General features: G+C 40.8%; 1 long non-coding RNA gene across 1 annotated transcript; it reads right to left on the reverse strand.

Annotated features, from left to right (window-relative positions):
- Positions 1 to 2548: 2548 nt before the first annotated feature.
- On the reverse strand, positions 2549 to 8936 carry LOC123079531 (uncharacterized). Its single transcript, XR_006438019.1, has 7 exons — positions 8351 to 8936; positions 8093 to 8245; positions 6700 to 6778; positions 5466 to 5663; positions 4592 to 5322; positions 3709 to 3796; positions 2549 to 2849 (listed from the first exon to the last, which is right to left on the reverse strand). It is a non-coding gene; the product is annotated as an uncharacterized lncRNA (long non-coding RNA).
- Between the last annotated feature and the right edge of the window lie 2334 nt (positions 8937 to 11270).

Consider the following 11270-nt stretch of genomic DNA (forward strand, 5'->3'; position numbering starts at 1 on the left):
TTGCCAAAAGAATGCTTATAATGATGAATTGGTTGTGCAATATAAGGGGCCAAAGGAGGAACCCATACCTCCCGAGCTTGACCTTGGGGACTTTTGTCCTATTAAATTTAGCCCTTTTGATTACTTTTGCTTGCCACAAGAAAACTTGCTGCTGAACATAGGGAATATGAGAAGAGTTTTCGTGATTTACCCTACTATCATAATGGCAACACCTAGATATATCCTTGCCTTTATGCCTAGCTAGGGGCGTTAAACGATAGCGCTTGTTGGGAGGCAACCCAATTTTATTTTAGTTTTTTCTTTTTGGTTCTATTTAGGAATAAATAATCCATCTAGCTTCTGTTTAGATGTGGTTTTGTGTTTTAGTTAGTCTTTGTGCCAAGTAGAACCTTTGGGAAGACTTGGGAAAAGTCTTTGCGATCTTGTTGTACAAAACAGAAACTTTAGCGCTCACGAGATTAGCTACAACTTTTTACTGGAGAGTGATATTTAGTTGATTCTTTTTTCAGATGACCAATAAATAAATTCCTCACGTCCAGCAATTTATTTTAGAATTTTTAGAATTTCAGAAGTATGCGTTAGTTACAGATTACTACAGACTATTCTGTTTTTGACAGATTCTGTTTTTCGCGTGTTGTTTGCTCATTTTGATGAATCTATGGCTAGTAATGGAGCTTATGAACCATAGAAAAGTTGGAATACAGTAGGTTTAACACCAATATAAATAAAGAATGAGTTCATTACAGTACCTTGAAGTGGTGTTTTGTTTTCTTTCGCTAACGGAGCTCACGAGATTTTCTGTTAAGTTTTGTGTTGTGAAGTTTTCAAGTTTTGGGTAAGATTTGATGGATTATGGAACAAGGAGTGGCAACAGCCTAAGCTTGGGGATGCCCAAGGCACCCCATGGTAAAATCTAAGGACAAACCAAAAGCCTAAGCTTGGGGATGCCCCGGAAGGCATCCCCTCTTTTGTCTTCGTCCATCGGTAACTTTACTTGGAGCTATATTTTTATTCACCACATGATATTAGATGGTGATATTTTTATTCACCACATGATATTAGATGGTGATATTTTTATTCACCACATGATGATTGTTTTGAGATATGAAGATGGTGATATTAGAGTCATGCTAGTTGAGTAATTTTGAATTTAAGAAATACTTTTGTTGAGGTTTGCAAGTCCCGTAGCATGCACGTATGGTAACCGTTGTGTAACAAATTTGAAGCATGAGGTGTTTCTTTGATTGTCTTTCTTATGAGTGGCGGTCGGGGACGAGCGATGGTATTTTCCTACCAATCTATCCCCCTAGAAGCATGCGCGTAGTACTTCGTTTCGATAACTAATAGATTTTTGTAATAAGTATGTGAGTTCTTTATGACTAATGTTGAGTCCATGGATTATACGCACTCTCATCCTTCCACCATTGCTAGCCTCTCTAATACCGTGCACCTTTCGCCGGTATCACATACCCACCATATACCTTGCTCAAAACAACCACCATACCTACCTATTATGCCATTTCCATAGCCATTCCGAGATATATTGCCATGCAACTTACCACCGTTCCATTTATTATGACACGCTTCATCATTGTCATATTGCTTTGCATGATCATGTAGTTGACATCGTATTTGTGGCAAAGCCACCTTCATAATTATTTCATACATGTCCCTCTTGATTCATTGCATATCCCGGTACACCGCCGGAGGCATTCACATAGAGTCATATTTTGTTCTAAGTATCTAATTGTAATTTTTGAGTTGTAAGTAAATAAAAGTGTGATGATCATTATTAGAGCATTGTCCCATGTGAGGAAAGGATGATGGAGACTATGATTCCCCCATAAGTCGGGATGAGACTCTAGAACGAAAAAAAAGAAAGAAAGAAAAGAGGCCAAAAAAATAAAAGGCCCAAAAAAATGAGAGAAAAAGAGAGAAAGGACAATGTTACTATCCTTTTTCCACACTTGTGCTTCAAAGTAGCACCATGATCTTCATGATAGAGAGTCTCCTATGTTGTCACTTTCATATACTAGTGGGAATTTTACATTATAGAAGTTTGCTTGTATATTTCAATGATGGGTTTCCTCAAAATGCCCTAGGTCTTCGTGAGCAAGCTTCTTTTGTTGAGCTTTCATACACTTATAGCTCTAGTGCATCCGTTGCATGGCAATCCCTACTCACTCACATTGATATCTACTAGATCGGGGTCGCGCCATGGCGCGAGGATGCCGGTCCCAACGTTTTGGTGAAGCAAGTAGTGCCAAGTTAGTAGGAATCTACGTTTAGCGTACGCATTCAAACATGATAACAAAATGAAGTGAAGAAAAAACATTTGTTTGTGATAGAAGACATAATGGAGTTCAATATCGGCACAAGATTATAAGGCAACATCAAGTTCAACATGTTCATAAGACCGTGCTGCAGGTGAACATGTACATGTTGAAGGAGAGTACATTGGAATCTTACCTTTGCTGTCAATATAGCAGCTCAAAGTTTGATGCATCAAGTTTGGAAAAAGGAATAGGTCAAAAGCTATGCAATATGATAAATCAGAATTAGAACAAGTCATTTATATAGAAAGCATCGCACTCCACAGGTCATTCACAATAATTAGATCAAGTCATTTGTACATAGAGAGACTGAAGGCTGAGTAGTGCATTAGAGGGTAGTCGTACAATACAAAATACATATCCATTGCTCTGGACAGAAGTGTAGAAAAGCATAATCACACTGATTGTGTTCTGTGAGTAAATCCTTCGACGATAAACGGCTGTACGAATTCCAAGATGAACCAACATGATATAAAGAATGATCCTGGCCGAGATTCTCACAATAGTATGGTCAACCTGAGTCGGAAGAAATGGTTTAGAGACAACATAAGTAAGTGGTTGAAATATATAAGCTATAAAAGAGAGTACATGTGCAGGACAACAGACAAATTCCAATTGGATTTCTTGCACAAACAAAGATACATGATACAAAGCCTACAAAGCAAGTTGATAACTTTCGGCAAAACCTTGATAGGTGGACGGACCCAATAAGAACTAAAAACTTTGACAACATATTCTGCTAGGTTTCTTTAATTCTTTTCAACATGAGAATGCAAGAAACTCATTTCCTTGTGAAACCTCAGACATTAATGGATACCCCATAGAGTCATCCCAGTTTTTCTTCTAACCAGATTGTTTAAGAGACTATACTCAAAATGTTAATTAAGAGAATCTTGTGAACTATCATGAAACAAATAAGACAGGGATAACACCTTTGTATCATCTACTGAGCTGGAAGTGGAATACATCGGACACCGCATCTAAAAGAGAATCGCTTTGGACAGATATTACGTAGCCGCTTCAACATAAAAAAATATGAAAGATAAAAGACAATTTTTATAGTTCCTCCTTTTAGTTTAAAACTATGAGAAACAACACAAATGGAAAAAAATAAGGCAACATTTCAGAACTACTCTAATAAAATGGCATTCAAAACCTTGCAATATATAGCTATTTCTTCTTGTTGTTTGGCACATCAATTTCAGTTGTATATACAGAGGCCAATACATGTAAGAAATGAGGAGAAATGAAAGGGGCGGTGAGTACGAACGAATATGGCCAATGTCTAAATATACTAATCAGTAATCACAATCACAATTCCCTCTGGAGATTAACCGATTATCACAAACACGTGGGGTAGAAAGTCGCAGCTCACCTACGACATAGAGCTGGCATAAAAGTAGGAGCTCATCATTTCCCATAGTTGAACATGCCGCCACCAGCCAATTAACATTCCATTACTCCTGAAAAATTGTAAAGAAAACAAAAATTAACGCTTTGTGACTGACCAGCAAAAATTAGAAAACAAATTCTTATAACCGAAGGTGCTCTGAACCCAAATATTTTCTTCATAAACATCGAGAAACTCTCGTGAACAAAGTAAGCTTGCGACATATACAAAGGTATGATAGGACGCCAGATAGGAGCTAACAAAATTAAGTTTAGAATATACGCTATCAAATCAATAACCGTACAAAAATATTGTGGGCCAAATCGAATTCATATAGGCCACTAACTAAACTGGCAAGAACCAAAAATTTATATTTTTACCAATTGTTCCACATTAGTCTAAAGCTCTTGTTATTTCATTTATCCAAATTAAGACTGTCATTATTTATACTGAATATGCTTAAAGCCTTTATCTGATTTAGCCAAAGCAGAACATCTAATATAACAAAATAGCGGGGCGCGAGGTGTTTTTATAATCATCATAGGACTTAGAAGTATCACCTCCATACAGCCCATAACATAAAATTAGATGGCAAAAACATGCATGGACTGAACTCTTCAGCAAAATAATATATGTCTATTCAAAGTTATATGTTTCCAGATTGTTTAGGATTATTTTAACTGCTTTGACATTTCCCCCTCCTCAATTAGAGGTACACAAGTCATAGGATTCGGTGTACTGAATTTATACTTTGCACATATATAGTACATCTTTGTATGTACTTTACAGAAGTACCTCATGGGCTCATACTACCAAGACCGATAAAAAAATTGGGCAGCTATGAGATGAATATTTTTTTTGAACTTACTGATGACAGGGAGGTCCATATCAAGCTCAAGAAGCTTAAAGCCATCCATGTCTGGCATGTGCACATCACTGATAACAAGATCAAACATGTCCCTGTTTTCCCATAGCATCCTCAGCACGATAACAACCTGATTCGTCACAATAACATGTTACTCTTCCAAAGTGGGTAACAATACAAGAAAAGGGGAATGGTCCTATGCATTTTTATGACAAAAAACAGATGCCTCGTGCATCTTCTGTACTATAAAATGGGTATCATAAATTCAGGTCATGCAATCAAATGAATCTATCCATCTAGAGGTACTCAATCTTTGGCTACAGGCAGCATTTATATATGATGCGCAGTACACCAAATCTACTTGTGAGCTGTGACAACTACCAACAACAATTTTTTTACTGGTCGTCCTAGACACTGAGGAACAAGCAACATTTCTGAAACAGAGCAACTAAAATTAACCACGCCTGACCCAGTAGCGGGCTCCTAGACAAATTACAACCCTGAGCTGCAAAATAGGGCAAGGTATGAGGTTCAAGGGAGAATTTAAGGATCCTTCGTTAACAAACAAATGCTACAATTTTATCTTTGCTGAGCCAGCACAAAACACATCTTTACAGAAACCCCCCGGACCGCATCAGCGGAATCCAGTGAGCCACGAGTCAGCTCGGGGTAGTTCTCCAATTTTTACCAGCGTAAACCCCTTCGCTTCCAAGTTCTTCCTCTATTCTTAGAAGCTGCAAACACAATGCACACGGTCATCAAAGACCATTCAAGACAAATTAAGAAGCTATTTAGAATGACCATATGGTACTATAACTTTAGACCAATACTTCCGTGCATGTAACCACATAAAAGGCAGCAAGCATTCAACTGAGACCTGATTGTATTTCATGAGGCACTCTCCACAGCAGGGGGCACCGGCTTTGATCTGTCCAGTTGTTGCACCGACAATCAGGTCGGCGATGAAAGAATCATCCGTGTCCCCATACCTATACGACACCATCACACCCCAATGAGCATCCTTTGCCTGTTTCACAGCCTCTATGGCCTCAGTGACAGTGCCCACTTGATTTGCCTACATACACATGATAAGAAAAGGAAACACATAATAAGGTAAATGAAATAGAGAATCACTGTACAGGTAAGGAAATCAAGAGAGTAAGGAAGAATCAAGGAGGCAAGTACTACATGTGCAACCATGTGGCTCTTGCAACCTTATGTGCCTACAATCAGTTCAACTATTAATTGCTCATCTTCGTGAATTTAAGGACAACATCGCATTGTCTGTAAATGCCCTTAAACTCAAATCATGTCATGCAAAATAATAAGCACAAAATGGAAGGAGCGGCATTCAATCAAACAAAGAACTACACTGAGTATCCAGGCACAAAGATTGGTGTGGTTACTAAAACTGAATTGTGGCTTGTTCCAGCCAAAAAAAATGCCTAATTCCAGAGTCTGTGGTATTGTTAAGACTTCGGGAGTCCCAGTAACTTGCACAAAGCAGCATGTTTATAAACATCAGTAAACAAATGAGTGATTTGTGGCTTACCTTGAGAGTAAGAGTGTTGCAAGTATTTACTGCTCACTTAATGCATTCAGGATCTGACATTAATAAGGTAGAAGCAGAACGCAAGAACATGAATGAGGCTTAAAACTATGTAGGCTAACATTCCATTTAATTAAGCAGAACACGATTATCCATTCAAGCTATATGTTTTCCAGATTGTTTAGGATATTTCACCGGTAGCAAAGAATTTTGTTAAATAATATAGAATGATATGCCATACCAAAGGAGATAGATATCAACATGTCCAAGAAGAAAAGAACGACTCTCAGTTCATATGTTTCAGGTATTAGCCATATACGTGTATCTCATATACATGTAAGCAAAACAATATGTACAAAGAAATTTCTCTTTCGGCTAGGTAAATAATCTCTTTGGTTCCGAAGTAAAAAAGAAAATCTCCAGTTTACATGCATCTCATATACATGAAAACAGCAGGCCACCTGATACTCCATCACACAAATAGAGTGAACAAATAAAGGAACAAACATTCATGAATAGTCAGAATAGTTTATCAGAAAGTATAGCAAAAAGGCGTGCTTACCATATGAATGAACCAAACGGCTCCAACAGTACCCAGCAGCCTCCAACAGCACAAAGGGCCTCAACGTCTCATCTCCAAACTGAAACAAACAACCAAGCAGAAAGTAAAAAAACAAGAACCAAAACAAGGAACATAGAAAACCAACTGATGCTGCAACAGTAACCAGCAAGAACCACTAATAGGCACATGTAGATCCCAGTCTCTCTAAGACTGCTACCAAAGGAGCCATGATGACCAAACCATGGACCTAACACAGGAAACAAACTTGAAGATGGCAATAAAAAACAAGCAGACCAAACAAACACAAATTAAGTGTTCTAACTGCAATGCACCAAATTAAATCAAAGGCCACATAGTTTATTGCACCCAAACCCTGATCCAAGGAAGAAACTGGACCAGATCAAACAAAACCTCACATAATTTACTGCATACACTTTCCTGACAGCAGATCAATGCTATGCCAGTTCAGAGAAAAGAATAAGAGCAGTAACCGTGCATGCGAAAAAAGCCCCACACCTAGCAGGATTTAGACAGGCAAGAACCTTTCCAGAAACAATGCATGACCTATTTTCATTTTCAGCATAGATAAAAGATTTAAAGTTTCCACATGATCTGACACCTCTAATGATCTCCTCGACATGGGCTAGCTAACTCAAATTTAGAGCCGACGATGCTTAAGATCCAACCAAAAAAAGAGAACTTGGCCTAACTTGAACTATCTGCCAGGCAGCCGTTGTCTACCACCACCTCAAATAATGAATGTAAGCATGTTAATTGGTGATTTTGAAAGGTCAGGTTACTTCCAGCAAGCACATCTCCATCATTTTTTCTGGTCTGGCCACGGCGTAGATCCGTCCATGCTGTACCATTTCCTCTGGAGTATTGTATTTTGCCAGGCAAAGCCAAGGCCATGTTTCACAGTAAGCGCTAACAGAACAACAAAGACAAAGAAGAATCTCTTCTTTGGAACCTAGCCAGACCTAAAGATCTTTATTTGACAACAAGGTACTAACAAAACAATAAAGACCAAAAAATCTCTTCTTTGGAATTTAGCTAGAACTGAGGCTCCTCCACAACAAGAAACAAATCAAAGAAGAATATCTTCTTTGGAACCTAGCCAGACCTGAACATCTCTCTTTGACAACAAGGTAACAAAAAACAATAAAGACAAAAAAAATTCTGCATGTGTGATCTAGCTAGACCTGAGGATCGTCCACAAGAAGAAACTAAAAATCCTACGAGGCTAACAAATGGCATTAATAAGAGCACAAGCAAGCAGAGGCCTGGAGGACTGAGAATAGAAGAAGAAAAGAGATACTTGCAGCAGGTAGCAACTAACACAGTATGCACTTGAACAAAACAGGCACATAGCAACATAGAAGTAAGGGGATACCTGCAGGCCGCACTTTACATGATGCAGGGATAGGCAGATCTTCGATTCCAGGGAAGAGTGTTCACACCTGAGAGAGGCATATATATGAGCCTTCTTCTTCTTCCTCCCCGCAGCTCTAGAGGACTGCAACTCTGCCCTTGGGGTTCTGCCCCCCTGCAAATGAATAGATAGACACATCTGATCGAATCTCGACTGGATGAATAGGTAAATCTGAGAGAGAGAGACAGTGGAAACGGGGGAAGTGGAAAGGGCGTTCACCGTTGTCTTCTCACTGCGGCTCGGCAGGCAACTCAGCTTGGGTTGTCTTCTTCCCAGAGATGCACGAAGATGAGGAGGCCGAAGCGAGCTGGTGGCGGCTGGATTTGGCGGGGAAGCACTGAGTGGGCGCTTCGCATCAGGTCGCCTCCCTCGCCTTCTCGTGCAAGCGACGACCGTGGGTTGTCCGTCGGTCTCCCCACTGCCGAGCTCGTCGGAGTTGTGTGTCACCCTCACCACCGTTGACAGTGGGACTCATCTGCTCGACGTCCTTCACCCCTCGAAGCGAGAGGCGGCCAGGTGGTGAAGCACGGGAGGGCGGGCTCAGCAGGACAGGAAGTGCGAGAGGAGATGGGGCGGCGGCGGCATGAGAGAGGCAACATGGGAACGAGCGTGGGAGAGGAGGAGAGGGTCGTGGCTGCTCGCGCTCGCGCTCTCCTGGTGTTGCGCTGCGGAGCATCGAGAGGGCGGGGGAGCAAGAGACGACGCGACGGCGCGAGGGCGAGCGGAGGCGACGGCGCGAGGGTGAGCGCAGGCGGTGGCGTGGGGAGCAGCTAGGCGGCGACGCGCGAGATGCGGGAGTGAGGCGGCTAGGGTTATCTCCATGGGAGCCGGCATTTTATAGCCCCGTATGCGAAATGATGAAAATGCCCTCGGCGGTTCTTCAGAATTACGCGCGGTGGCACGAACGGGACGACACTATTCATTGCTACAGGGTCACCTCTTTGATCCGATGGCCGAGGTCGTCCCAGGGCTCGATCCGATGGCCCAGATTGCATCAAGCAAAACGATCCAACGGTTAGGAATCATAAATCGCTGAGGAGCCGGGAGGATGCCTGTCATTCTTATTTCTCGATTGATGGGCACCTCCATAGCCCGTTGATACGTCTAGTTGATGTGAGACTATCTTCTCCTTTATTGTCTTCTCCACAACCACCATTCTATTCCACCTATAGTGTTATGTCCATGGCTCACGCTCATATATTGCGTGAAGATTGAAAAAGTTTGAGAACATCAAAAGTTTGAAACAATTGCTTGGCTTGTCATCGGGGTTGTGCAAGATTTAAATACTTTGTGTGGTGAAGATAGAGCATAGCCAGACTATATGATTTTGTAGGGATAACTTTCTTTTGCCATGTTATTTTGAGAAGACATGATTGTTTTGTTAGTATGCTTGAAGTATTATTATTTTCATGTTAATATTAAACTTTTATCTTAAATCTTTCGGATCTGAACATTCATGCCACAATAAAGAGAAATACATTGAAGAATATGCTAAGTAGCATTCCACATCAAAAATTCTGTTTTTACCATTTACCTACTCGAGGACGAGCAGGAATTAAGCTTGGGATGCTTGATACGTCTCCAACGTATCTATAATTTTCGATTGCTCCATGCTATTATATATTCTGTTTTGGATGTTTAATGGGCTTATTTATACACTTTTATATTATTTTTGGGACTAACCTATTAACCCAAGGCCCAGTGCAAATTGCTGTTTTTTTGCCTATTTCAGTGTTTCGCAGAAAATGAATACAAACGGAGTCCAAACGGAATGAAACCTTCGGGAGAGTTATTTTTGGAACAAACGTGATCCAGAGGACTTGGAGTGGACGTCAAGCAATCAACGAGGAGGCCATGGGTAGGTGCGCACCCTGGGCGCGCCCTCCACCCTCGTGGGCCCCTCATGGCTCCACCGATCTACTTCTTCCTTCTATATATACCTATGTACCCCGAAAACAACGAGGAACACCACGAAAACCTAATTCCACCGCCGCAACCTTCTGTACCCGTGAGAACCCATCTTGGGGCCTTTTCCGGTGCTCCGCCGGAGGGGGCATCGATCACGGAGGGCTTCTACATCAACACCATAGCCTCTCCGATGATGTGTGAGTAGTTTACCACAGACCTTCGGGTCTATAGTTATTAGCTAGATGGCTTCTTCTCTCTCTTTGGATCTCAATACAAAGTTCTCCTCGATCTTCTTGGAGATCTATTTGATGTAACTCTTTTTGCAGTGTGTTTGTCGAGATCCGATGAATTGTGGGTTTATGATCAAGATCATCTATGAACTATATTTGAATCTTCTCTGAATTCTTTTATATATGATTGGTTATATTTGCAAGTCTCTTCGAATTATCAGTTTGGTTTGGCCTACTAGATTGATCTTTCTTGCAATGGGAGAAGTGCTTAGCTTTGGGTTCAATCATGTGGTGCTCGATCCCAGTGACAATAGGGGAAACGACACATATTGTATTGTTGCCATCGAGGATAAAAAGATGGGGTTTATATCATATTGCATGAGTTTATCCCTCTACATCATGTCATCTTACCTAATGCGTTACTCTGTTCTTATGAACTTAATACTCTAGATGCATGCTGGATAGCAGTCAATGTGTGGAGTAATAGTAGTAGATGAAGGCAGGAGTCGGTCTATTTGTCGCGGACGTGATGCCTATATACATGATCATGCCTAGATATTCTCATAATTATGCACTTTTCTATCAATTGCTCGACAGTAATCTGTTCACCCACCGTAATACTTATGCTATCTTGAGAGAAGCCACTAGTGAAACCTATGGCCCCCGGGTCTATTTTCCATCATATTAATCTCCCGTCAAGTAGCTATTTCTATCGCTGTTTATTTTGCTTTCTTTACTTTTAGTCTTTATCATAAAAATACAAAAAATATTATCTTATCATCTCTATCAGATCTCACTTTTGCAAGCGGCCGTGAAGGGATTGACAACCCCTTTATCGCGTTGGTTGCAAGGTTCTTATTTGTTTGTGTAGGTACGAGGGACTTGCGTGTGGCCTCCTACTGGATTGATACCTTGGTTCTCAAAAACTGAGGGAAATACTTACGCTACTTTGCTGCATCACCCTTTCCTCTTGAAGGGAAAACCAACGCAGTGCTCAAGAG

This window comes from Triticum aestivum, chromosome 3D, assembly GCF_018294505.1.
Source record: "Triticum aestivum cultivar Chinese Spring chromosome 3D, IWGSC CS RefSeq v2.1, whole genome shotgun sequence".
Lineage (NCBI taxonomy): Eukaryota > Viridiplantae > Streptophyta > Magnoliopsida > Poales > Poaceae > Triticum > Triticum aestivum.